At 46.4% G+C, this 25,760-nt stretch overlaps 1 protein-coding gene across 2 annotated transcripts in view; it reads right to left on the bottom strand.

Moving 5' to 3' along the window:
• The window catches only part of MGAT5 (alpha-1,6-mannosylglycoprotein 6-beta-N-acetylglucosaminyltransferase), a 366,943-nt gene extending 346,996 nt beyond the window's left edge, over nucleotides 1-19,947 (bottom strand). For both annotated transcript variants that reach the window (XM_027077962.1, XM_027132531.1), the window contains exon 1: nucleotides 19,556-19,947. The gene's annotated coding sequence lies outside the window, so the exon portion shown is untranslated. The remainder of the gene's footprint in view (nucleotides 1-19,555) is intronic.
• Between the last annotated feature and the right edge of the window lie 5,813 nt (nucleotides 19,948-25,760).

Genomic DNA, 25,760 nt, shown 5'->3' on the forward strand with positions numbered 1-25,760 from the left:
GGTTTAGATGATAAATTATATGATCACCTTATATTTATGTAAGTCACTGCAGGCAGGACACTTAACTTTCCCATACTGTGGTTTTACATGTGTTTAACGAAAACAAGGGATTCTAATGTACAGGGCTGTCATAAGCATGAAATTAGACAGTGTGCTCAAGGCTCGGTTCCCAGGAGTACCCAGCACTCCCACGAACACCAGCTACGTGCTCAAGAGGTCCACTTTCCAGAAAAAGCATTACTCTGTATGTGGGGTCTTTAGATTGTCAGTTTCAAGGCGGGACCTGTATTTTCCATTTTTCATTGTGATAAGATCTATAAAACAGTAAGGGCATCTGCGTCCAGCAGCTGCACAATTAATTCCACCAACTCTGACCAGGAAGTGAATTGCTTATGGATATTTTAACTCCTATATTCTAGATCTTCTGAACTTCATTTACTCTCTCCACAAAGGTAGGGTTAAGATTAAAATTCACCCCAAACCAGACCTGTATGAAAAGGAGACCAAGTGCACGTGGCTCACAACCAGAAGTGGGTGAGGGATAAGAGATCCTTCAAACTGAGTGAAAGCCCTACCCCTCAGCCAATGAGTCTGGTGAATTTCTTGCTTTCTCTAGCCAAAAAAACAAACAAAAAAAAAAGCGGCCTTACCAATCCAATGATAGGATAGTTCCTCGATAAAAGGATCTGAGGTATCTCATTTAAAAATTAGGCCAGGGACTTCCCTGGTGGTTTAGTGGTTAAGACTCTGTACTTCCAATGCAGGGGGCACGGGTTCCATCCCTAGTCGAGGAACTAAGATTCCACACGCCCCATGGCGCGGCCGAAACATAAATAAATAAGAATTAGGCCAAATAGTACCCACAGTCTTGTACATGAATCTGTGATAGCATCATCATCTCAGGAAGCAACGGAATTTGCTGTTCTCTTTTACAAAAAGAGAGAGAAATGCTATCACTTCATTGACAAGCTTGTTAAAGACACCTATGCTCTCTTTAGTCTGACATGAGCCGTAACAATATCTTGTAAGGGGCTGCTCCTATTTCTTGAAGGGAGTGGCTTCGACTCAATGAGAAATTTGATCAATAACTAAACCCACAACAACCTGCCAAGGCTGAACCAGGAAGAAATAGAAAATATGAACAGACCAATCACAAGCACTGAAATTGAGACTGTGATTAAAAATCTTCCAACAAACAAAAGCCCAGGACCAGGTGGCTTCACAGGCGAATTCTATCAAACATTTAGAGAAGAGCTAACACCTATCCTTCTCAAACTCTTCCAAAATATAGCAGAGGGAGGAACACTCCCCAACTCATTCTACAAGGCCACCATCACCCTGATACCAAAACCAGACAAGGATGTCACAAAGAAAGAAAACTACAGGCCAATATCACTGATGAACATAGATGCAAAAATCCTCAACAAAATACTACCAAACAGAATCCAACAGCACATTAAAAGGATCATACACCATGATCAAGTGGGGTTTACTCCAGGAATGCAAGGATTCTTCAATATACGCAAATCAATCAACGTGATACACCATATTAACAAATTGAAGGAGAAAAACCATATGATAATCTCAATAGATGCAGAGAAAGCTTTCAACAAAATTCAACACCCATTTATGATAAAAACCCTGCAGAAAGCAGGCAAGAGGGAACTTTCCTCAACATAATAAAGGCCATATATGACAAACCCACAGCCAACATCGTCCTCAATGGTGAAAAACTGAAACCATTTCCACTAAAATCAGGAACAAGACAAGGTTGCCCACTCTCACCACTCTTATTCAACATAGTTTTGAAAGTTTTAGCCACAGCAATCAGAGAATAAAAAGAAATAAAAGGAATCCAAATCGGAAAAGAAGAAGTAAAGCTGTCACTGTTTGCAGATGACATGATACTATACATAGAGAATCCCAAAGATGGCTACCAGAAAATTACTAGAGCTAATCAATGAATTTGGTAAAGTAGCAGGATACAAAATTAATGCACAGAAATCTCTGGCATTCCTATATACTAATGATGAAAAATCTGAAAATGAAATTAAGAAAACACTCCCATTTACCATTGCAACAAAAAGAATAAAATATCTAGGAATAAACCTACCTAAGGAGACAAAAGACCTGTCTGCAGAAAATTATAAGACACTGATGAAAGAAATTAAAGATGATACAAATAGATGGAGAGATATACCATGTTCTTGGATTGGAAGAATCAACATTGTGAAAATGACTCTACTACCCAAAGCAATCTACAGATTCAATGTAATCCCTATCAAACTACCACTGGCATTTTTCACAGAACTAGAACAAAAAATTTCACAATTTGTATGGAAACACAAAAGACCCCGAATAGCCAAAGCAATCTTGAGAACGAAAAATGGAGCTGGAGGAATCAGGCTCCCTGACTTCAGACTATACTACAAAGCTACAGTAATCAAGACAGTATGGTACTGGCACAAAAACAGAAATACAGATCAATGGAACAGGATAGAAAGCCCAGAGATAAACCCATGCACATATGGTCACCTTATCTTTGATAAAGGAGGCAAGAATATACAGTGGAGAAAAGACAGCCTCTTCAATAAGTGGTGCTGGGAAAACTGGACAGGTACATGTAAAAGTATGAGATTAGAACACTCCCTAACACCATACACAAAAATAAGTTCAAAATGGATTAAAGATCTAAATGTAAGGCCAGAAACTATTAAACTCTTAGAGGAAAACACAGGCAGAACACTCTATGACATAAATCACAGCAAGATCCTTTTTGACCCACCTCCTAGAGAAATGGAAATAAAAACAAAAATAAACAAATGGGACCTAATGAAACTTCAAAGCTTTTGCACAGCAAAGGAAACCATAAACAACACCAAAAGACAACCCTCAGAATGGGAGAAAACATTTACAAATAAAGCAACTGACAAAGGATTAATCTCCAAAATTTACAAGCAGCTCATGCAGCTCAACAACAAAAAAACAAACAACCCAATCCAAAAATGGGCAGAAGACCTAAATAGACATTTCTCCAAAGAAGATATACAGATGGCCAACAAACACATGAAAGAATGCTCAACATCACTAATCATTAGAGAAATGCAAATCAAACTACAATGAGATATCATCTCACACCGGTCAGACTTGAGGTTATGGGGAGGGGGAAGGGTGAGCTGTGACAGGGCGAGAGAGAGTCATGGGCATATACACACTAACAAATGTAGTAAGGTAGATAGCTAGTGGGAAGCAGCCGCATGGCACAGGGATATTGGCTCGGTGCTTTGTGACAGCCTGGAGGGGTGGGATAGGGAGGGTGGGAGGGAGGGAGACGCAAGAGGGAAGACATATGGGAACATATGTTTATGTATGACTGATTCACTTTGTTATAAAGCAGAAACTAACACACCATTGTAAAGCAATTATACCCCAATAAAGATGTTAAAAAAAATAAAAAAGAATCTACCATAAAAAAATAAATTAAAAAAATAAAAACAAGAAAATAAACCCACAGAAAAATGAAGGCACAACATTTGAAACTATTCGATTCCAATCTTATAATATTTTCTGAAACAAAGAATCAAACAATATGATTCCCATTATTATTTTATATGATTGCCCAAGGTATTAGTAGTATTGGATGCGTGAAGATCCCTCCCATGATCAACTTCTAAAGAATTAGAAAGGAAATGTTCAGCATTTTCATGCTGTAAATATAGATTTAGAAGCTGTGAGAGGAAAAAGATGCACATGGCAGCACAGCAATGACTCGAAGAACGGTGCAGTAAGCTACTCTGTGGCAAAGTCATTTCCTCTCAGCAGAAGTTTCCAGAAACAGAAAAAGGCTGACGCCACTCCCAGAAATCCAGTTACAGCTGGGGCACAGCCTCTAAGGTGGACTCACTGGGCAGCAAGGTAGCAACCAGGACAAAGGGCACCCCTTAGGAAGCTGTCTACCTCCACCCCAAACCCTGATTTCTGAGAAATGCCCCTTCCCCCGCAAATCAGGAAAACACCCAGGCAGCTGTTTACGCAACATATTTCTTGGGCAATGGGGTACTTCATAGGGCCGTGCTGTGGTTCTATCACTTTGAAGTGCACAAAGAGGAAAACAGAAGTTGGGCTGTATACAGGGACTCCTCCTGCAGAATGTCTGTGGGTTTTCTCCACTTGAAAAGCAGAACCAGAAACCACACTTCTGTTAAGGATTCAGATAATCAGTCCGTTTGGCTTTAAATGCATCTTGTACCGCGTAGTGATCAACACAAGCCTTGCCAGAGGACTGTTCTGACAAACTTGCCTCCTTGTGTATGATAAAAGAATGGCCCAAGGGCAGATCAAGCACATTTCTTTGACCAGGTCTAAGAAGAAAATGAGCCAACTGGAGATAAGCCCACACCCCCTCTACACCCATACCTGGCAGTCTTGGGGAAAGGCTGAGTCACAAGGTGGTCAACTCCCCAATGAATGGAAGAGACAGCGCAGCTGTGGGGTGTGTAGTGTCCAGACCACTCCCCAATTCTACTCCACGATTTCTGTACTACCCACCCCTTGGCGGATAAGTGAGATGGTACCCCTTCTCCAAATGTTTGAAATGTATAAAATAAAATACATAGGATTACAGAGGAACTCAATTATATTTAAATATGGTTACCAAAAACTTTTAAAATTGTGACATAATAACACATATGCTTGGGACTTCCCTGGTGGCACAGTGGTTAAGAACACACCTGCCAATCAATGCAGGGGACACGGGTTTGAGCCCTGGTCCGGGAAGATCCCACATGCCGCGGAGCAACTAAGCCCATGCGCCACAACTACTGAGCCCGGGTACCTAGAGCCCGTGCTCTGCAACAAGAGGGCCCACCACAATGGAAGGCCTGCGCACTGCAATGAAGAGTAGCCCCCGCTCGCCGCAACTAGAGAGAAAGCCCGCGCGCAGCAATGAAGACCCAACGCAGCAAATAAATAAACAAATAAACAAAATTGCTAAAAAAAAACCCCACACATATGCTCATTTATTAATACATTAAATAACACTATCTAGCAGCATGTAATAACCACCATAATTTCTAAGTCATAATGAACATGACATTTCAAGATTATCTGTTAGCCATCTAAAATCTGATATGAAAATATGGGCTTCCTATTGATGACAAAGTTGCAGACAATGCTAATATTACTGTGGTTTGTGGCCAACATCCAAAAGTTAAGGAATTGCTCAATTTTGGTTAGCGGTGAGTGAAAATCAAGGTGTAATACTTTCCCATGCAAGCTCACAGATCCCCTTGAATCTCTGCAAAGAGGGCTGCAGTAGCTCACATGAAACTCATGCGATAATCTGATTTCATCGCCTACTCTTACGGCTCTTCTAGAATCATGAGACCCACAACAGAGCCAGAACCCAGCAGTAGAATCAACCACTTATAAGGGAGCAGGGAGGATCTACCACAAGGAGAGTCAGCCACCCATGGAAGAAGCAGAATGGGCCAACAACTCTACTCCCTTTTTCTCCATCAGTTGTACCCAATGTGTGGGCCACAGTTTTTTATTTTTTAAACGGTTAGTGTTAAGAGATATTTAATTCAGTTGACTCACGGGTGGGGGGATTACTTTGCAAATCATTTCCCCTAGCGCTGTGTTCTAAACGTTATTAGCCCCCGAGTTCAAGGCTTATAGCAAACTTCTAACACCCCTTTACTCCCTGAAATCAAATTCTTAGATAACCTTCCTAAACACATTTTCAAACATATGTATTTATTGCTTTAATAGTAATATAAATGAGAATAAAAGGAAAATAATTTATAACAAACTGAACATGTATTTCAATATGCAATCAGTTGGACAAGACCAATCTAGAAGGCTTAAGAAGTTGTTAGATGCTTGTACTTTACATAAAATAAAAAAACAGGTGAGCTACAAGTGTGGACTGCCACAGGCGATATGGTGATGTCATGGGCGGGTGGTTTCCAAAATGGCAAACACCTCTCGGTAAATTTCCCAATAAAACAAAGCACAATCTTTCTTCATTGACTGGAAAAGTCAACGTTTACTTGCAACATGCAAAATACTCTTCATGTATAAGTTAGGTCTCTAGGTTCAGGTAATAAATGGGTTTTGTCATCCACAATCATCTTGTTACCAAACTGGCCCACCAGACCTGCGCCAGGCAAAGCCCCCCTAGTCTTCACCGAGGATGCTCTTTTTCAGATTGGATTCGAGTAGCCAATAACTAAACCAATGCTGAGACTGGAACAGCACAAGCTGTATTCAGTAGCCAAAGACTGGAGAAGAGGGAACCTAGTTTGCAAATCAAATTAATCCAATTCCGACAGAGACACCAAATATATAGGAGGGTGGAGATTAAAGATTGGGATTTGGAAACAGTGGGAGAAATACTGATGAGTTATCTGAGAGGAGGGGTGTGGTTTGGACCTGGAACTGTACCAACTCTCCTTTTCAGTCATTGCATGGGCTTTTCCAGTGGCTGTCATGGCAATCGTCAAGTGTCATGGCGCCTGTGGGTGTGTCATTTAGCATGTTAATATATTATAATGAGCGTATAATGAGGCTCAAGGTCTACAGGAAGGTAAATCTTCTGTCATCTTGGGCCTAGTTGATTCTAACCAACCCTTTTTTTTTTTTTTCCTCTTTGCAGCTTCCACCTGAAACTTAGATCAGATTTGGTTTCTATTCAAGGGAGGGGCAGGGGTATGATTCTGGGGCAACAGCCATGGTAATAGTCTCATAGTGAGACACAGGATACACGTGGGGGTGTAAGACTATTCTACCCATCACAGATGTTGGCATCCCTGGTCCCCATCCAGTAAATGGTAGTAGCACACCTAACTCACTGACAACCAAAACTGTTCCCTAAATTTCTAAAATGCCCCCAATAAACTCCCTAGAGCTAGCCAAAATCCACATTGCAGTACCCACTCTCTGCCCACCTCTGGGTGACGTCAAGCTGGACCGCTCAGGGGACACTGCCCAGGAAACTTGCATTTGCATAATAAGAGAAAGATCAGTCTTGCTGAGTGGCTTACCCAGCAACAAGCGCCCTTACCCAGAGTTCTGCCCTTGGGACACAAAAAGCAGAACAAGGCAGGGAAGAGAATTAAGCAGTGAGGCAGATGGAGGCAGCAAGGAAGCAAGGGGGTTCCTGGGGTCCCTGGGGTCCCCAGAGCTTTGATCCCAGGCTGCTGGCAGCTCACAGCTCCGTTCCTGTGGCCCTGAGGTGAACTCTCCACTCGTGCTGAAGCAAGCTCCAGCGGGTGTGTGTCGCCAGCACCCAAGACTCCTTATTCATTACACACGTCCAATCCCCTGCTGGGAGGGCCACCCACCTGAACTAAGGAGGGCAGCTCACATCAAAAATGTTTAGACAGGGCTTCCCTGGTGGCGCAGTGGTTGAGAGTCCGCCTGCCGATGCAGGGGAACACGGGTTCGTGCCCCGGTCCGGGAAGATCCCACATGCCGCGGAGCGGCTGGGCCCGTGCGCCATGGCCACTGGGCCTGCGCGTCCGGAGGCTGTGCTCCGCTGTGGGGGGGGCCACAACTGTGAGAGACCCGCGTACCGCAAAAAAAAAAAAAACAAGTTTAGAAGAACCTACTCTTTTGTTTGTTTTGGCGGTACGCGGGCCTCTCGCTGTTGTGGCCTCTCCCGTTATGGAGCACAGGCCCCGGACGTGCAGGCTCAGCGGCCGTGGCTCACGGGCCCAGCCGCTCCACGGCATGTGGGATCTTCCCGGACCGGGGCACGAACCCGTGTCCCCTGCATCGACAGGCAGACTCTCAACCACTGCGCCACCAGGGAAGCCCAGAAGAACCTATTCTTTTTCGAAGAACCTACTTTATTTGGGGGACGCTGCTCAGACTTTTACCAAAGCTCCCCATGCTGTACTTGAAGCTCATTTGGTTTTGACTCTGTTCTCACTGCCAGTAAATAAATGGGCCAGTGCCCATTCTTCATCTGGCATTTCAGAATCTAGACAGATCCAGATCCTTCTGAAGCCTCTTCTGCCTCAGCTCCTTCTCATCAGTCTCATTAGCCACACAACATAAACAATGTTGTCCTCCCTCGGCAGGCTTGGGAAATTTAGATATCGGAGAAATTTAGCCTTTAAGGGCCCAATTAGATATCTGAGTAAAAAGGGAAAAAAATTTTTTCCAGAGACTTTCCAACTCCATAAGCCCATGACTTAATGTCTCTAAATTTTATTATGCTCAGAATTAATATCACCCTAATTCAGAAAGGTGTTCTAAAAGAACCCAAGATGACTGTTGTTCAACCTCTTCCACTAATGGACTCCATTATATCACAAAAAAAGGCACTGCTGGAATCTAATGAATAAATAACTAGCACTTGAATAGAATTTGTGTCCATTTTAATGCCAGCTACTTTCCACAAGAAAGCCTCATTTAAATTAGAAAGCGGGGAGAGGGGGGAGGCTGCTTACAATGAAACACTTCCGAAATGCTTGAAAAGTTTCCTGTATAAGCCAATCAGGTATAACGTTAAATAGCAAAAACTTAATTGTTGAATCTAAGTGAATAAACCAGAGAATTTCAGTGGAACACAGGAAAAGGGTTAGTTTTCACATCTGCCAGATTTGTTTAGTGTAATTTCCAGAAGAGTTATCAGGAGAGCTAATAGTCCCTTGAACGGTGTGTCTTCCAAATGGAGGCTCACAAGTCACCAATGGGTTATGAAACCAATTCAGGACAAGGGTCAGAAAACTTTGTCTTCAAGAGCAGGAGAGTAAATACCTTAGGCTTTGCGCAGGCCAGAGATCTCTGTCACAACTGCTTGGCTCTACCATTGTGACTTGAAAGCAGCCATAAACAATCTTTGCGTTCCAACCAAACCTTATTTACAAAATGGACTGCAGGCCACAGCGCTGACTCCAGACCAGAATTTTTTCAGCAAATGTAAGGGTAGAAAACATCAGAGGCCATGAGAGGTAGAAGGGTAGGTAGTATCTCATGAAAGTTTTCTTGCTGCTATACACACGTGCATATGTGAGTTCTGGTCAATATGTATTTCTTACTGTAGGTTGAGGGTCAAAAGCCACCATGTTAGAAATGATAAATAGTTTGAGAAGAAAAAAACAAGTTTTCTTCTGACTGAAACTGATAAGAGTTTACAGGACTTTCATGTTTAAAAAACAAGAAAGAAAAAAGGGTAGATATAATGGGCAAGTTCTTAAGCCTAACGTATAATCTTAAAAGAATATTTTAAAATATATTAAAATTTGAAAAAAGAATATGAATTAGTTACACGTAGTCCAAAATGATCTTCAAAAGGACACTAAAACTGCTTCTTATGCTATGCAAACATCTGATCTGAGCTGTGCATCAGTTAGCAATGGCTGCATAACAAAGTTCCCCCAGAACTCTGTGGCTTAAAATAATCATCAATGCTTTCCACAACTCTACAGGTCAGCTGGCTGGTTGGTTCTGTCCAACCTAGTTAAGCCTAGGACAGGCTTAACTAATCTTGGCAAGATAAGCTCAGGAGACTTCGACCAGCATGAAGTTTAGCTGGGGGCTGGCTAGTCCAGGAGAGCCTCAGCTGACACAACTTGGCTCATTCCCCTGCATCTCTCAGTCCCTCCCTTAGACTAGCCCAGGCACGCTTTCATGGGGCTGGCAGGGATCTGAGCAAGCACGCCTAGCTGTGTAAAAGGTCAATCAGAAACTCGTAGGCTCTTAAACTGTTTATATGGCATCTGCTAACATCCCAGGAGCCAAAGCAGTCACGTGGCCAGGAATGGGGAAGGGGAAGGATGGGGACTAGTAAGTTACAAGGCAAAGAGTGTGGATACACGGAGGCCATTAGTGCAATCAATCTGCCACAGACGTTATTTACTATTCGTCATCATCACCTTGGCAGAAGCAGAGAGATTTTACATTGTTTTAAGCTTTCCCATTACCATTTCTCACTTTGGTTTTCCATTATCACTTCTAAGGCAGGAAGGCAGAGTGAAAAGAACATAGGCTTTGGAATCAATGAGATCCAGTTCTGCAGCCTGGCTCCGCCACTTCTGGCTACATGACCCTGTGCAGGTCTCCTTTGCACCTCAATTTCCTCATCATAAAAATAGGACTACTGGGCTTCCCTGGTGGCGCAGTGGTTGAGAGTCCGCCTGCCGATGCCGGGGATGCGGGTTCATGCCCCGGTCCGGGAGGATCCCGCATGCCGCGGAGCCGCTGGGCCCATGAGCCATGGCCAGTGAGCCTGTGCGTCCGGAGCCTGTGCTCCACAACGGCAGAGGCCGTGGCGGTGAGAGGCCCACGTACCGCAAAAAAAAAAAAAAAAATAGGACTACTAACATAACATCAGCCGGAACACGAAATGTGTGTAGCTCAATGTCTGGCCACCTCAGATCTCAAATCTTAAGACACTGTTTGCAAATAGTTAACTTAAATATATTCAAAAAGATGAGGAACAAGGCAATAGGAAAATTTCCTGAGAAGTGAAGTTTCTCGACAGAAAAGTACAGTTCCTTTACATAAAAACTAGAAAACCATTTCTTTACAAAGAGTTTTGGGGACTGTGGCAGCAAAAAAATGGCCCCCGAGGATGTCCACATTCTAATCCCTGAAGCCTGTGAATATAGGACAGGTGTGATGAAGCTATGGACCTTGAAATGATATTATCCTGGATTATCTGGGTGGACCAATCTAATCACATAGATCCTTAAAGTCAGAGAATCTTTCCTAGCTGTGGTCCCAGCCTGATGGCAGAGGGACACGGAGTCAGCCCAACATTGCTGGTTTTGAAGCTGGAGGAATGGGCAGGAGCCTGTGAATGTGTGTAGCCACTGGCAGATAAAGGGGCAAGGCAAAGGATTCTCCCCTAAAGCTTCCAGAAGGAATGGACAACTTGATTTTAGCCAGTAAGACCCGTGTTGGACCTCTGACCTTCAACATAACATAATAAGACAATGAATTTGTGTTGCCTTAAGCCACCCAGTCTGTTGTTATTTGTTAAAGCAGTAACAGAAAGATGATGTAACTTGTCATCTTTACACAAAGGCTGACAACGAGGAAATAGAAAAGTCTCTCTTGAAGCCACTGAACCAGAAGGAAGAAACTGTGGAACGTGGAGAACACTAACCAGGCATGGCATCAGAATTGGAAAGCTGTATCTGATTCTGGTTATAAGGGCAATGAAAGGAAAGGCAGTATGACCGAATAAGCAACTCATTAACCAGGAAAACACTTCATTGCAGGCTACTGGGAAATACAATTAAATCATTATTTATCCATACAATCTCCAAGGATCCCCTGGCTATAGCTGACAAGCACGTGCTAGGGGAAAAGCCATATTTTAAAACTACTTCCACAGAAACTTTCTACAGGTTTCATTTAACTGATGGCTATTCCAGAGATACGCAGCTCCGACTCTGATCACTTCCACTTCTGTTTATAGATAACAGGACAATAAGGTAACAAGCCCTAGTGGTGTGTGGACATGAACACACACACACACAAAGTCTCAATTTGTTGGGCTTCCTGAGCCCACAAATATTGCTCACAGTGAGGGAGAAAAAAGTGTACAAAAAGTCCACTGATTGACTTGAAAAACAGAACTCCAAACCGGCACAAAGAGGACCCCAAAATTAGGAATACATCTAAGAATATTCTTAAGGACAGATTAAAGAAACTACAGTAGATGAGTGTGCTGGGTTCAGCCCGGAAGTCACAGATCCCACAGATGCAGGAGACACTAAGAGATGCCTCATTTGATGGATGAGAAACCAGAACCACCCAGCGCCGAACTGACCTGCCTGAGGACAGCCCTCTAACTGCGGAGAGGCCCCACCTGCCTGAGCCGGAGCTAACGCATGACGCCATGCTGCCCAGCTGATCACGTGACTCTTGTGTCGGGCCCCGTGCAAGGCTATGCGGCTTCCGATCATACCTACAGAGCTCCAGACTCCTTGCTGGGAAACCCCTGGAGCCAGATGTAATTTTTTAACCAACCTGGGGGAAAAAAACTCTCCCTTTCTGGAGCTCCCATCAGAATAGGAAATAAGGAATGGTGAAATATAGAAGAAAGTTGATAACATTTGCCTGTACTAAATTATGTACCGTGAAAGATTACCCACATATAATGTCACCTTTAAATCTAGCAAGCACAGTGGTTAGGCATCACAGAAGGGGAGGAGGGGGAAATGGACCATTATTAGTCGCTGGAGCTGAGAACTCTGTTAAGGAAGGTAGGCCATCCCGATGGACAGAGGGGCTGGAAGCTATGTTTGAAAGGATCTCACATCAGACTGGGACTCCTCATATGATGAACAATATTGGGGAGGGAGATGGAGGAAAGCATCCCTTTCCCTCCAAGTCCCCACTTAGGGCGCCTCTAACCTTGGTGGCTTTGAAAAATTCTAGGAGATGGGGTAAGGGAAGTATACAAACACAAATACTAAGAAAAGTATGGAAGGAAAACAGAAAGATCATACTTAGCAAGAGGCAAAGACAGTGCTTTCCTAAACAAGATGTGTAAGAGAAAGAATTGGTCATTTAGAAAACTCCTCAGTGGAATAAACACTAGTAAACAAAAAAATCAGAGTTGAAAATAACAGACGGTCCCCAAAAAAAGCAGCTGCAAGGAGACTGATATCAAAGTCTCTATTCTTTCAACATAGATGTTTCAAAGGGAAGCAGCAATGAAGTTATATAAAGAATTTGGTCCAGTGCAAATTCTTAGGCACTTTCCCCGGGACGCTGTGCCACAGAACCACAGAACTCTGTGAGCCTGGTCATCTTCTGCTCTTTGAATCTCAATTTCCCAAGAGGGGAAAAAAAAAAAATAGCTTCACTAGGGGAAGCTGGCTAAGCCGGTTATTTCTAGGCTGAGAAGGACGGACCGTGGCCTCTTATTTCTAAACATACAAAAACACACATCCCAAAAGATAGTGATCATAAAGGGCTGGTTCTTGTTAGGTAAGCATTTCAACTGTCTACTAAAGATTCTGCCAGCAAAGGCAAAAACAACTTGAGTTTTTCCTCAATCTTTTTTTATTCAATAAGGGAATTTTATTTCTTTATTCTACACTTCCTTTGCCACATGTGTAAGATTATACAACTTTAGGACTGAACAGAACGTTGGAGCTCGTTCAATCCCCTCCTACTTTCCAACATAAGAACTGAAGCCCAAAGCGGTCATATGGGCTGAATTAATGTGTTCTTCATTTGCATACTGCTTTATAACTGAACTTAACTCTTCTGTGTGGGCCCTGACCAGGCCTAGACTTTAAACTTTTGAGCAGCTAGGGACTATGTATTAACCAGAAGTGTTCAGAATCAGGAACAGGTGAGAGCAATGTCATGTCTGATGCAAGCCCGGTCATATGTAAGGAATAAGATGAAAGGAAATGGTGCTTGTTGGCACGCCGAATGGGAAAATTCCACGAAGCACGAAAATCCCGGTGGTCGGAGGAATATTTTGCAGGGCCTTAGCTCTCTTTCTAGGATCCCACAGATACTAAGGGAATGTCTTCACAGGCCCCTCCTTGGAAATGTTGAGAAATAGCCCTGACTCCTCTGCCGGGTTACCCCCGGCCCACCCCATGCTCCTAAAGGGTGGAAATCAACACTGAGAGGAGCCAGGAGCTGTAAGACACAGCTGCAGAGACTGACACAGAGAGACAGAGGGAGAGAGAGAAAAGGAATATTTAAGAGTGAAATGTAAAATCCATCCCAGGCCAAATTCCTAAGATGTCAAACTTAAAAGGTGACATGAACAAGGGAGCACCTCATGTAAAGGCACGTAAGTTGCTTACATCCTCCCATTTGGGGCTGGAGAAAGGAGTGGGGCACACCCACCTGTTCCCCACCAGATTGCAGGGTGAGGCTGGGTGTGAGCACACAGGGTTCTGGGAGTGGGTGGGACAGACGCCAAATGACCATCACATTCTCTTCCTGGGTCATTTCTCTAAACAAGGCAGGCACACATCTGTTATCAGCTGTTGTCACTTGTCCCTGAGGGACCAAGGCCCAGTTTGGCCACTGCTGTCAGCCAGAGGGACTTCGAGCAAGTGCTTCTACCTCCCTGCACCTCCAGGACCGCAGCTAAAAAGAGAAAGGACGCAGGGAGATCTCCCTGAGGTCCCTTCCAACCCCTGAGTGCCTAAGACTCCTCTTGGCTTTGGTTGGAAAGCCAGCGCTGGCCAGTACAGGGTGAGCTTGCTAGCCTAAACAACTAAGCACAGTCCAGCTAACGCGGGCTCGGGACCTAGACCACCCGGGTTCGAATCCTTACCCTGCCGCAAGTGGCTAGCTGTGCGTGGCCCTGGCCAGCTTTCACAACCTCCCAATTCCTCAGTCTCCCTACTGTAGAAACTGGGAATAACAATACCATCCACCTCGGCGTTGTAGCGAGGAGTAAATGGGATAGGAAAGAAGCCTTTGCAATCGTGTCACCTCTAGAAGATACAGATACATTTCTCATCACCATCGCTCCGAGTTTCCTCGCCCACCTGCTCTCGACACTTCTCCACCCAGACATACCATCTCCGCTGATCACCAACATAACACACTCCCATGGGTGGACGGAGACATGAAAGAGATCCAAAACTATCATAGCGGAGCACTGTTCTGTGTGGGATATTAGAAAAAGCATCTTACCAGCATGCCAGGCCTTAGAAGCGGCTATGCCGAGAACGCAGCCCCCTAAGGAGTGGCGTTTAAGCAGGAGTCGGTGGGCGGAGCTTAGGCAGGAGTCAGTGGGCGGTACCCATGCCCTCAGCGGCCATCGCCCCCAAATTACAGAGGGTGTAAATCAGTGAGGCTGTTATTCTTCTACGGATAACGCTGAAATGCTGACATTTTTGAAAAAGTAAATCAGTTGCAAACACCAGTACTTAACTCCTACAGGTAACGAAGTACTTGCATACACCTCGCTCCTGAGTTCATGAGCAACAGGGTGGAGAAATACTCCTTAGCCATCCTAGGTAACCGCCCCAGCTGGGGCCAAGGTTCAGCAGGCGTTAACTGCTGGGGGTGCCCATTTACAGGGAGAACTGCACCCTGCCCCCCCCCCCAAGCCCAGCCCAGATAGCTTATCCCTCTTGCTTGTCCAGATCTGTGAGGCTGGACAAAGGGCCCGGATAGGAAGGACCCTGTTCTCTTTCCAGAGGGTTAGGTGTCCAGACAAGAGAGCGGTGGGATCTTGAAGAAATAAAGTGATTCCTCCAACCTTTCCCATGCGCACATACAGCTTTCCAGATATGACGAAGTCGGGGAAGGAGGCACTTCGTTGTGGAAATGAGAAAACAAACACATAAATACAACAGTCCAAGCTGGCAAATAGAGATGGAGTCCCAACTCTTCCAGCTGAGAACGTGGTTACAGTACTAAGGCTCCTGGGACCCATTTTGGCGGCTTTCCAAGAGCTATTAATTTGCCTTAATATACTGAAAGAGAAGGTGAGATGAATTAAAAGTGAGACGGTAATTTTGAAGGAGGATGTACGCCTTCATACCCAGCACCAGCGCCCACCATGTATGACTCAAGGTGGCTGCCTGATAAACACCCCGTGAGAACCTACAGCTGGCACTGAGGTCACAACTATGCTTGGACTTTTCGTGTTGACCCAGGATGTGACACAGTATGAGGACATGGCTTAGATTAGCAACTTTAAGAAGAGGGGTTTAGGGAGATCTAGACTCAATTTCAAACAGGAATTTAAAAGTTTAGCCATTTATTCAATATCCTGGGATAAACCATAACAGAAAAGAATATAAAAAAGGAATGTCTATATGTGTATAACTGAGTCACTTTGCTGTACAGCAGAGATTGACACAACCTTGTAAAGCAACTACACTTCAATTTAAAAAAAAATTTTTTTAACTGAATCCATCTTCTGGCTATTAAGAGTGACTCTAGGGCTTCCCTGGTGGCATAGTGGTTGAGAGCCCGTCTGCCGATGCAGGCGACGCGGGCTTGTGCCCCGGTCCGGGAAGATCCCACATGCCGCGGAGCGGCTGGGCCCGTGAGCCATGGCCGCTGAGCCTGCGCTCCGCAACGGGAGAGGCCACAACAGTGCGAGGCCCGCGTACTGAAAAAACAAAAAAAAAAGAGTGACTCTATACTTCAAAGCAATTATGAACTTTAAAGGCAGCCTAGTAAAACGTGCCCTGGCACGTACCAAATTTATTTCTGACCCAAACCTCTCCACTGTCACCCACCTGGCACTCTCCCCCAAATATAAAGGTATCACCTCTCTTTTTTTTAAAGTACCTAGATTCTGTATCTTTTTTTTTTTTTTTTCTTCTGGATTTTAGTTCCCTGACCAGGGATCAAACCCGGACCCTCGGGGTGAGAGCGCACAGTCCTAACCACTGGACAGCCAGGGAATTCCCTAAAGTACCTAGATTCTGAAACACACACACCTTCCTTCAGCCAAAACTATCTGTTACTTTTGGCTGACACCTGGTGTCACCTGACACCGGGACCCTTCCCCAAACTTTGCCATCCCCCATAACAAACCCCAGAGATAATCCTCCTGACAGCATGGGCTTTCCGGAGAGCTACTGTGACAACATCGGCACAGAACGCCACCTCCAACCACCACACCACCCTCCTACAGCCAGTAAGCCAAGACACACAAAGAGGACGGAATTAGAGTCCTCGCTGCTCTCTAGGCCTCTAGGGAAGGAGCAGAGCAACTACCTGCCTGGAGGACCAGAGTGCAAAAGGACAGGAACTTTCCAACCCAAGCAAGACTTGGGGTGGGAAAATTGCTCTGGGCATTTTCCAGACATCTCTGCAGGGGACACTGGTCACTGTCTGTCCCCCCCCCCACCAAAATCAACCTGAGAGTGACTCTGCAGTGACTTAGATCCCGAACCACATGGAACATTAGGAAAAGTCATGTCAAATATCAGAGTGACATCTAGAATGATCGCGAGGAGGCTCACTTCTCAGTGGAAGAACCAAAGGCCAGGAACCAAAGGCCCCCTCGGCTAGGATCACAGGGGGACTCTGCTGTTGCAATGCTTTTGGAGGCCAGCTGGGCAGAAGGCTGGCTGGTTATTTTTAAACTGAGAAAACTGAATGGGAAGGTAGCAAATTTGAATTCTTGTGATCTCCTGAGGTCCTTTCCAGCTCCAAGATGCTACCAAAGAACACTGCATATGCACATACATATGCACACGCTTCTTTATAAAAACGTATATACGGATGTGTGAATATATATAAATGAGTACTATATTCACACTTCCAAACACAAAGCACTTGAAATGCGCACTGCTGAGGTGATTCAGAGGCCCACGAGGCTGGAACACAGATGCAACTGGCAGACCTGAGCAGAGCCACCAGCCCTCCTGCGACTACAGTCACCTTAAAACCAACCTGCAGCTGCTTGTGTAGGTGTGAACCCTGCCAAGCCCCAAAGCAGGACTCCAGACGCCTTTCTTCCAGTGACTCTAGTCACAAGTGTCCCAAACTCAGGAAGGCAGGCTGGAACAAAGGAGGGGAAGAAAAGAAAAGCCCAAACCTCTGTCCAGCCACCCAGCTCTGCCAGAGCCAGGGATCGGGGCAGAGCAGCATCCTTCTCCTCTTGCCCTGTCCCTCCAAGCAGCAAAAAGGTCACCCTCTTCCCGCTCTGCCATCACCTCCTTGCTCAGGGCCTCTCCTCTTCAAGTTGACTGCACGGACATCAAGTTGGTAACTGGGGAAACTAAAAAGGCCTCTAGAAAGGAGAGCTTTGCTCTAATCCTAACCAAGCCAAACAAATTTGAGGGAGCCTATCTCAGCCCTGAACAATAACAGCAAAAAGAATCTGTGGTTTGGGGCGGGGGCGGGGGGGAAGGTGGTACGAAAATTTATTTATTAAGAAAGATCTGTGATGGTGTGCCTATCATGGGAAACAGTTTGGTGATTTTCTCCAATCAAAGACAAGGAAGTTCTGATCCTGAGTCAAGGCTCAGGATGTGGGTAGCTAAACTGGGGAGGGGGTGGGGAGGAGGTGGGCGGTAGGGGGTGTGTCTCTCGGAGTAAAAACCCACTAAGTCCCTCAGGTCCTGACAATGAACGGGGGCGGGTCGCACCAGCTTTCCACTTGCCTCTCTAGAGAATGAGATCCTACCTCTAACACTTGGATCTGAGTTGTTTACAGGTGCAGTGCTGTCATGCCACGGAACCCCGCACAAACCTCAGCTTTCCCCTCCTCAACTTCACAGCCCCAGAAGTGCCCAGCCTTCCCTAACTGTGCCGCCAGAGCCGGGTGCAGACAGCGGCGTCCGCCCTGGGCCGGGCCTGGCAGTCAATGTCAGGAGTACCCGGCCACAGACCTCGACTCCGGCATTTCTGAAAACCTTATGCGTCTCCAGGTTACCGCAGTACCCAAGCGCCCAGCACCCCGTTCGCGCTCCAAACGCGGCCCGGCAATGCAAGCGCCACCTCTTCCCTCTTCCGCGCGGCAGCTACGAAACCACGGCATTGTGTGTGACAGCGAGTGTGTGAGCGAACGTCCCCTGGCTCACACACCCCCTTCCACCCGGTCTGCTCACGGCGCCCGGTCTGTGCGCGCGGCGAGCGCATCGCGAGCCGGTGCCCCCATCAAGAGGCCTCACCGCCAGGCCTCTGGCCACCCGGCCTCGGACCTGACCTCGGGAAGCTGGGGGTAACGTCCACGCCCCCATTCTCGGCCGCGGGGGCGACCGGCGAGAGCAGCCCTGGGAGCCGGGCAAAGGCGAGGCAAGGGCCGAGGGGACGCGAAAGGGCGACTGGAGGGCGCCGCGCCCCCAAGTTTGCCAGCCGCGGGCCGGGAGGGGGCCAGGAGGGGGCCGGGGCGGCTCGCGACTCGGCAGGAAGTTCCCAGGGCTGCACTGAGCATGCTCTCGGGGATTATGTGCGCGGGTGTGGGCTCTGCGCTCCCCGCAGCCTCTCCGGCCAGGCAGCCTCCGGAGCGCGCCAGCGGGATCGTGGGCCCACGGAGGTCCCTTAGGGGTGGGGGGCACCCCTGGGCTTCCCTGGTCCCCAGGACCAGAGCGCCCGCCCACCGCATCCCCCTTCCCCCGGGGCCGGGAGCCAGCCTCCCTTGTTGTTCCTCCCCACTGGCCGGTAGCTGAGTCCGCCCTGCGCGCCCAGGTCCCGGGGACCCCAGCCCGGCCCACACCCGCAGCGTGACCCCACCAGGCTCCTCCGCGGTCCGAGCGCCCCTCTACCATCCCTGGCCGCTCGCCTCCAGCCCGCGCAACCAAAGCCTCCCCCGGACAGTCCCTTGAAAAGCCCAAACCCCCCACTTCCCAGGGACCATGGGGGCCTGCAGTCTCCCCTGAGAAGGGGTTGCCCCGGGTAGGTGGGCGCCTCCAGGCGCGTCCCCGGCTGCACTCCCGGCTGTCTCAGAGCGGCCGGGGCACCCACGCAGGCGGCGGAGGGGCGGCGGGCGGAAGCCCCCAGCCGCGCAGCCCACGGAGCAGACTCTCTCCCCGCCTCCCGCGCCCAGCTCCCCACGCCCTCCGCGGTCCCCTCTGCGTTCATCTCCCCGTGGAGATGGAAAGCTTCGACGCGATCGCCCCGACCCACTGGCTCTCACCTCCTTGTTGAGGAGCAGCAGCAGCAACAGCAGCAGCCGGGAGTGCCTGCCAGCTGCCGTCCCCGGGGGGACCCAAGCTCCGCGGGGCACGGGGTCGCGGCACCCCTAGCCTGCGGCGGGGCTACCTGGGCTGGATCGAGCCCGGGGCCGCCGCGGCAGCCGCGGGAGCCGCAGGGCCGCCGCCGAGCGGGCCGCGGCAGGGACGGTCTGCAAACTCTCAGCCCTGGCGGGGCCGCGCACGGCGCGTCCACACTCGGCCTGGACACTGCAGAGACGCTCCTCGGGGGCTCAGCTGACCAGGCGGGGGGTCTGGCTTCAAATTCTTCCTACCCTCCCCTCCCGACCTCTCCAACTTCTCCCCGCTTCTGGGCTCGCAGCTCTCTAAGGCAGGGATTCCGGCCGGGGACGTTCGGCAAACTCCCCGCCCTCCCCGCGGAGCGCTCAGCCAATTCGGAACGCCCCAGCCTCTCAGGGGCCGTCTGCAAACTACCAACCCTGTCGGAGAGGACTTTACCAACCTCTCAATTCCGCAACCCGAAGGCAGGAAGGGAGACACTTCGCGGCCACAAATACTATTCTAGCAAGGTCAGGGGCAAATGTGCAAATGCTGATGCGACAATGCATCCTCCAGAGAGGTGCAGTCCAGGCCTCTCAGCACCAGGGGCCTTCTAGCAGTTAAGCCCAGTGACGGGAGATTATGGACTCAACCATCTACCGGACGGGCAGCTTGAATCAATGCCCTGAGCCTCAGTTTCCATCTTTGTAGAATGGGCTTTATGAAGCAGTATATGTTTCTGCCACTTGGTCGCTGTGACCTTGAGCAACCCACTTAACCATTTGAATTCAACTTCTTTATCTACGAACATAATAAATGGGGCTTCTTGAGGTTATTCTGAAGATGAAATAAAATATATGTAAAGTACTTAGCAATACCTGGCACATAGTAGGCACTCAACAAATGAATTCCATTTCTCTTTCTCTTTCCCACTCCCGCCCCCGGATTTTATGAACACTCTGGACTGGCTAGCTGAACACTGTACTGTTGTAAATTCAGAAAGAAATAAAACACATCCCATGCCCTGAAGGCACCACAAAGAACATTGACTGACACCACGTATTAAATCCAACCAAGCCCCAGGAGAGAGAATGCTGTACAACGCTAGGCATTACAGATCCTTGTTAAGTATAGTATCTGGAATGGAATGAGAGTGACCTGGTGAATTACCTAGGGGTGGAAATTACAAGGTTCATAACCCCATCAAGTTCCAAGCCCTGTAACCAGTCACTACATCAAGTCACTGTATGAAGGTTTATGTTCCAATTTCCCTTATCTTCCCTGCAGAATTTCTCCACCCCCATTTCACTGTCCCCCCTGGGGTCTTCTTTCTTAAACTCAGATCACCCTACTCTGCTGCCCACCCTTCCCAGCAGAGGCGTTTAAAACCTGAAGATCATGGAATTCTTAGACCCTAGAAATGACTTAGTCCAAGTCCTTCACTTTGTAAGTAAGCTCTCAGGGCCACCCAGCTGGTTGGGGAGGTCTCCCGTCTCCAGGATCTTAGTAGAACACACCCTGTAGCACCTGTTCCATGGAGTTACTCTAGGCCCTAGGCACATTAGGTCAGTCCTACCTTTAACTCCAAGCTGGAGGCAATGGCTCTAACAATTCCTGACCAGATGAGCCCCAAATTATCAGCCACTTAGATCCTCAGCTGTCAGGAAGTGTCCAGGTAACGATCAAGAACCGCAAGGAAATGTGCATGGGCAAGATGATTCCTCTTAATAAGACTTTTATGTGAAATGCCAGGAATGTTGGGAGGCACGTATTTCCCTCAGTCCCTTGGAAGAAAAATAACATCTCTCTCCCTCTTTGGGCACTGGGAGGGAAATAGAAGAATGGTGACATCTGGTGGCCAGGACTTTCTGTGCTTTGGATATGGATGGTACAGATTCTAATCCTAATATATTCGCTTTGAAGCCAAGTTCCTGCGGGTGGTTAATAATTGTACCACCTGGTTGCCTAGAGATTTCTGAAAGACATCAATCATTTAAACTCTGCGGACCCACTGCTATAGAGGATATTACAGATGGTTATTATTTCAGGATATTTTTTATATAAAACTGTATGTGTATATAGAGAAATAAAGTATAAGGATGTGATATTCATATGTACACACATCATATATATTTATATAATATATATTTGTATTACATACAGTCTATTTATTTGTATGAATAATGTACTTGCAATGCCTTTGAGGGAAATTATACTACCCCAATTGTTTTTCTTACAGAGTTAATTTTGTAAATTATAATAATTGCTAAAGGACATTGCTTGTAGAATAGAAGTAAAGATGCTTACTTGGATGGAGTTGTATATTTCGTCACGTCCTATCAAGACAGAACTGATTACAAAATTACAGAGGAAGAAAATAACACAGTGGGGTTAAAACAGTGAAAGCCCGGGCAGCTGATGGTCAAGGCCAGGCTCACCTGGTGAACAGTGACTCGTTTTCAGCATTTCCATCACTTGTGAACAATAATGTTAGGTTCAAGGAAGAAAGATGTTTGGGATTAATTCACAAAAATGCAACAGTGTCTGCTGGTGTTACTAAGTGTTCTTCATTTCTTTCCATGTTTGTCCCATGTACCATATTTCAGATAATTGCTCAGTTATAAACTTAGAAAACACAACTCTGTCCACACAGCCAAGTCCATTGTTTCTCAGCATCACTTATTATGTTAATTATGTTAATTATGTTAATCTTTATAACAACTCATGGAGCAGATTTTACTATACCCATTTTATAGAAGAAGAAGACAAGACTCTGAAAAGTTAGGTAACATGTCCACCAGAAGGCACGACTGAGTAGAGTCAGTCAGGATTAAATGGAAAGTTTTCTGGACTCCAGAGCCCAGAATCTTTCTCCTATGCTGTGTTGCCTACCCCAGGAAGAAATGAAGATCAGAAACCACTCTGAAGATATGGGGATATATGTATATGTATAGCTGATTCACTTTGTTATAAAGCAGAAACTAACACACCATTGTAAAGCAATTATACTCCAATAAAGATGTTTAAAAAATAAAATGAACACTGAAAAAGAAACCACTCTGAAAAGCACACTAAAGACTAAAGGGGAGGGCTTCCCCGGTGGCGCAGTGGTTGAGAGTCCACCTGCCGATGCAGGGGACACGGGTTCGTGCCCCGGTCCGGGAAAATCCCACATGCCGCGGAGCAGCTGGGCCCGTGAGCCATGGCTGCTGAGTCTGCACGTCCGGAGCCTGTGCTCCGCGGCGGGAGAGACCACAGCAGTGAGGGGCCCGCGTAACGCAAAAAAAACAAACAAACAAAAAAAACTAAAGGGAATACTTAAGTTACTACAGATAAACTACATTTCCTGACCTACTCAAATTGAAAATTATAAGCAGCAAAATAACAATTGTGTATGTAAACCTTGTAAAGCTGAGACCCATGTGATTCAGTCTTGGAGCAGCTCTCTGTGAAATAAACAAATGAATTTTTTCCTGCCCAGGACCTGATCTACCTTTAATGGCTTGGGAATTATCCACTATGTAATCCTGAGTGACTCCTAACACTCCTACATTAATGATTGTTGTTCCATCACAGGTAATTTTTAACTTTAACTTTTAAACTTAAACTCTTTAGTTTCCTTTGCTTATAAAGGAAGTTTCTGTATTTCAGATCCTATTAGTCACTTGCATTTTTAAAGGAAAGATGCCTTCTCTTGGAAGACAAGTTTGTCCCAGTATGAAGTCAAATCACACTTGAGAATGTCAGTGTTCACAAACTGCATACCTTAAAATGATACAGGATATATATATATATATATATATATATTTTTTTTTTTTTTTTTTTTTTGCGGTACGCGGGCCTCTCACTGTTGTGGCCCCTCCCGTTGCGGAGCACAGGCTCTGGACATGCAGGCTTAGCGGCCATGGCTCACGGGCCCAGCCGCTCCGCGGCATGCGGGATCCTCCCGGACCCGGGGCACGAACCCGTGTCCCCTGCATCGGCAGGCGGACTCTCAACCACTGTGCCACCAGGGAAGCCCTAGGATCTTTTTAAAATATTCATAATGCTTAAGATGACATTATATGTAAAAACAGAGGAGTTAGGTTTCTTCCTATATGTGATTGTATTAATGGTGCTTTATTAGTTTCCAGTTGCTGCTGTAACAAATTACCACAAATTTGGTGGCTTAAAATAATACAAAGGTATTATCATATACAGTCCTGGAGGTCAGAAGTTCAAAACGAGTATTTAGGGGATAAAATCAAGGTGTCAGCAGAGTTGGTTCCTTCTGGAGGATCTAAGAGAGAATCTATTCCTTGCTTCTTCTAGCTTCTAGAGGCCGCAGCGTCCCTTAGCCACTGGCTACGCAACTCCAATCTCTGCTTCTGTCATCCCATCACTTTCTCACTACCTCTGTCTTAGAAGAACGCTGTGATTATATTCAGGGACCATTTAGATAATACAGGATGATCATCCCACCTAAAGATCCTTAATAGGCATAGCCGCAAAGTCCCTTGTGCCATATAACATAAGAGTCACAGGTTCCAGAGATCAGGCTGTGAACATCTTTGGAGGATCCTTACTCAGCTCACCACAGTCTGCCTCCTGGACCCCAAAGCTTTACATGCATCCCACATCAAAATACATTCACCCTTTTCCAACACGCCCCAACATCTCAACTCATTACAGCATCAACTCAAAGTTCAGAATCTCTCTGAATGTTATCAGTTCAACAGTCCCGCATCACAGACATTTCCTCCAACAGACAAGAGGTTTCTGCGCAGACTTTCCCCGGATAAATCTATGAGGTGGCTGGCTGAGGAGTTTGATGAGCCACATGCGTAATCTCGTCAAAGACAGAATACTGAAATATACACACATTATTCCCAGGCTCTAGCAAAAGACTGTGCAGCCACATCCTTGGCTTTCTCTCCAGCGCATGCTTTCCTGACAGTAAATCTCCTGCTTTTAGCCAAAATCTGGACAGGCTGAGAATTTCCAAAAGTCACTTAGTCCTGGTTCTATTTGCCTAATGGTACTTTTATCAATTTATCTCTTTCTTCTTGCATTTTACTACAAGCAATAAGAATAAGCCATGTGGCACCTTCACCGCTTTGCTTGGAAATCTCTTCAGTTAAATATCTAAGTTCATCACTGCCAAATTCTTCTTTCCGTGTAAATAGAGGACACAATTCACCTAACCTTTCTGCCACTAGATAGCAAGAATCCTCTTTCCTCCAATTTCTAATAACATATTCCTCATTTCCTCCCACAAGTTACTCCCTTCCCTGTGGCCCAGCAAGTGAACGGGAAGGCCACTGACTGTGTCTGAAGTTATATTTTCAAAGGTAAATCACCTTTCAAATATCAGTGTTTGACTTAGATGTAGTAAAAAACATTATGATTCATCTTACAACGGATTACAATGATCAGTGTGGTATGATGCCAATGTCAAAAGCCACTAAAATGACAAGAATAACCAGAGCTTCCATTTAATTGCTTGATAAGCCCTCACCATTTTAAACCTGACCCGAGCCCTGGACTCCAGGAAAACAGCAGCAGTTAAGAAACCTTCCTGGGCTGCCCTGGTGGCACAGTGGTTGAGAGTCCACCTGCTGATGCAGGGGACGCGGGTTCGTGCCCCAGTCCAGGAAGATCCCACATGCCATGGAGCGGCTGGGCCCGTGAGCCATGGCCGCTGACCCTGCGCATCCGGAGCCTGTGCTCCGCAACGGGAGAGGCCACAGCAGTGAGAGGCCCGCGTACCATAAAAAAAAAAAAAAGAAATCCTCCTATTCTTTTAATTGAACTATAGTTGATTGACAAGGTTGTGTTACTTTCAGGTGTATAGCAAAGTGATTCAGTTATACATATATCTACTCTTTTTCAGATTCTTTTCCCATTTAGGTTATTACAGAATATTGAATAGAGTTCCCTGTGCTATACAGTAGGTCCTTGTTGGTTATCTATTTTATATATAGTAGTGTGTATATGTTAATCCCAACCTCCTAGTTACCCCTCCTCCCCTCCTCCTTTCCTTTTGTTTTCTGAAATCCCCCATCCTTTCGTGTTCCAGGAAACAGCTAAAGGCAACATAGATAAGACCTATCTCCACTGGGCCTCAGAAGTCCCTCATTTAACTGATTCGATAAAACCCCAGATCTCCCT

Source organism: Aethalodelphis obliquidens, unplaced genomic scaffold (genome assembly GCF_003676395.1).
Source record: "Aethalodelphis obliquidens isolate GAN/ISIS:26980383/991018 unplaced genomic scaffold, ASM367639v1 scaffold2, whole genome shotgun sequence".
In the NCBI taxonomy this organism is placed as follows: Eukaryota; Metazoa; Chordata; class Mammalia; order Artiodactyla; family Delphinidae; genus Aethalodelphis; species Aethalodelphis obliquidens.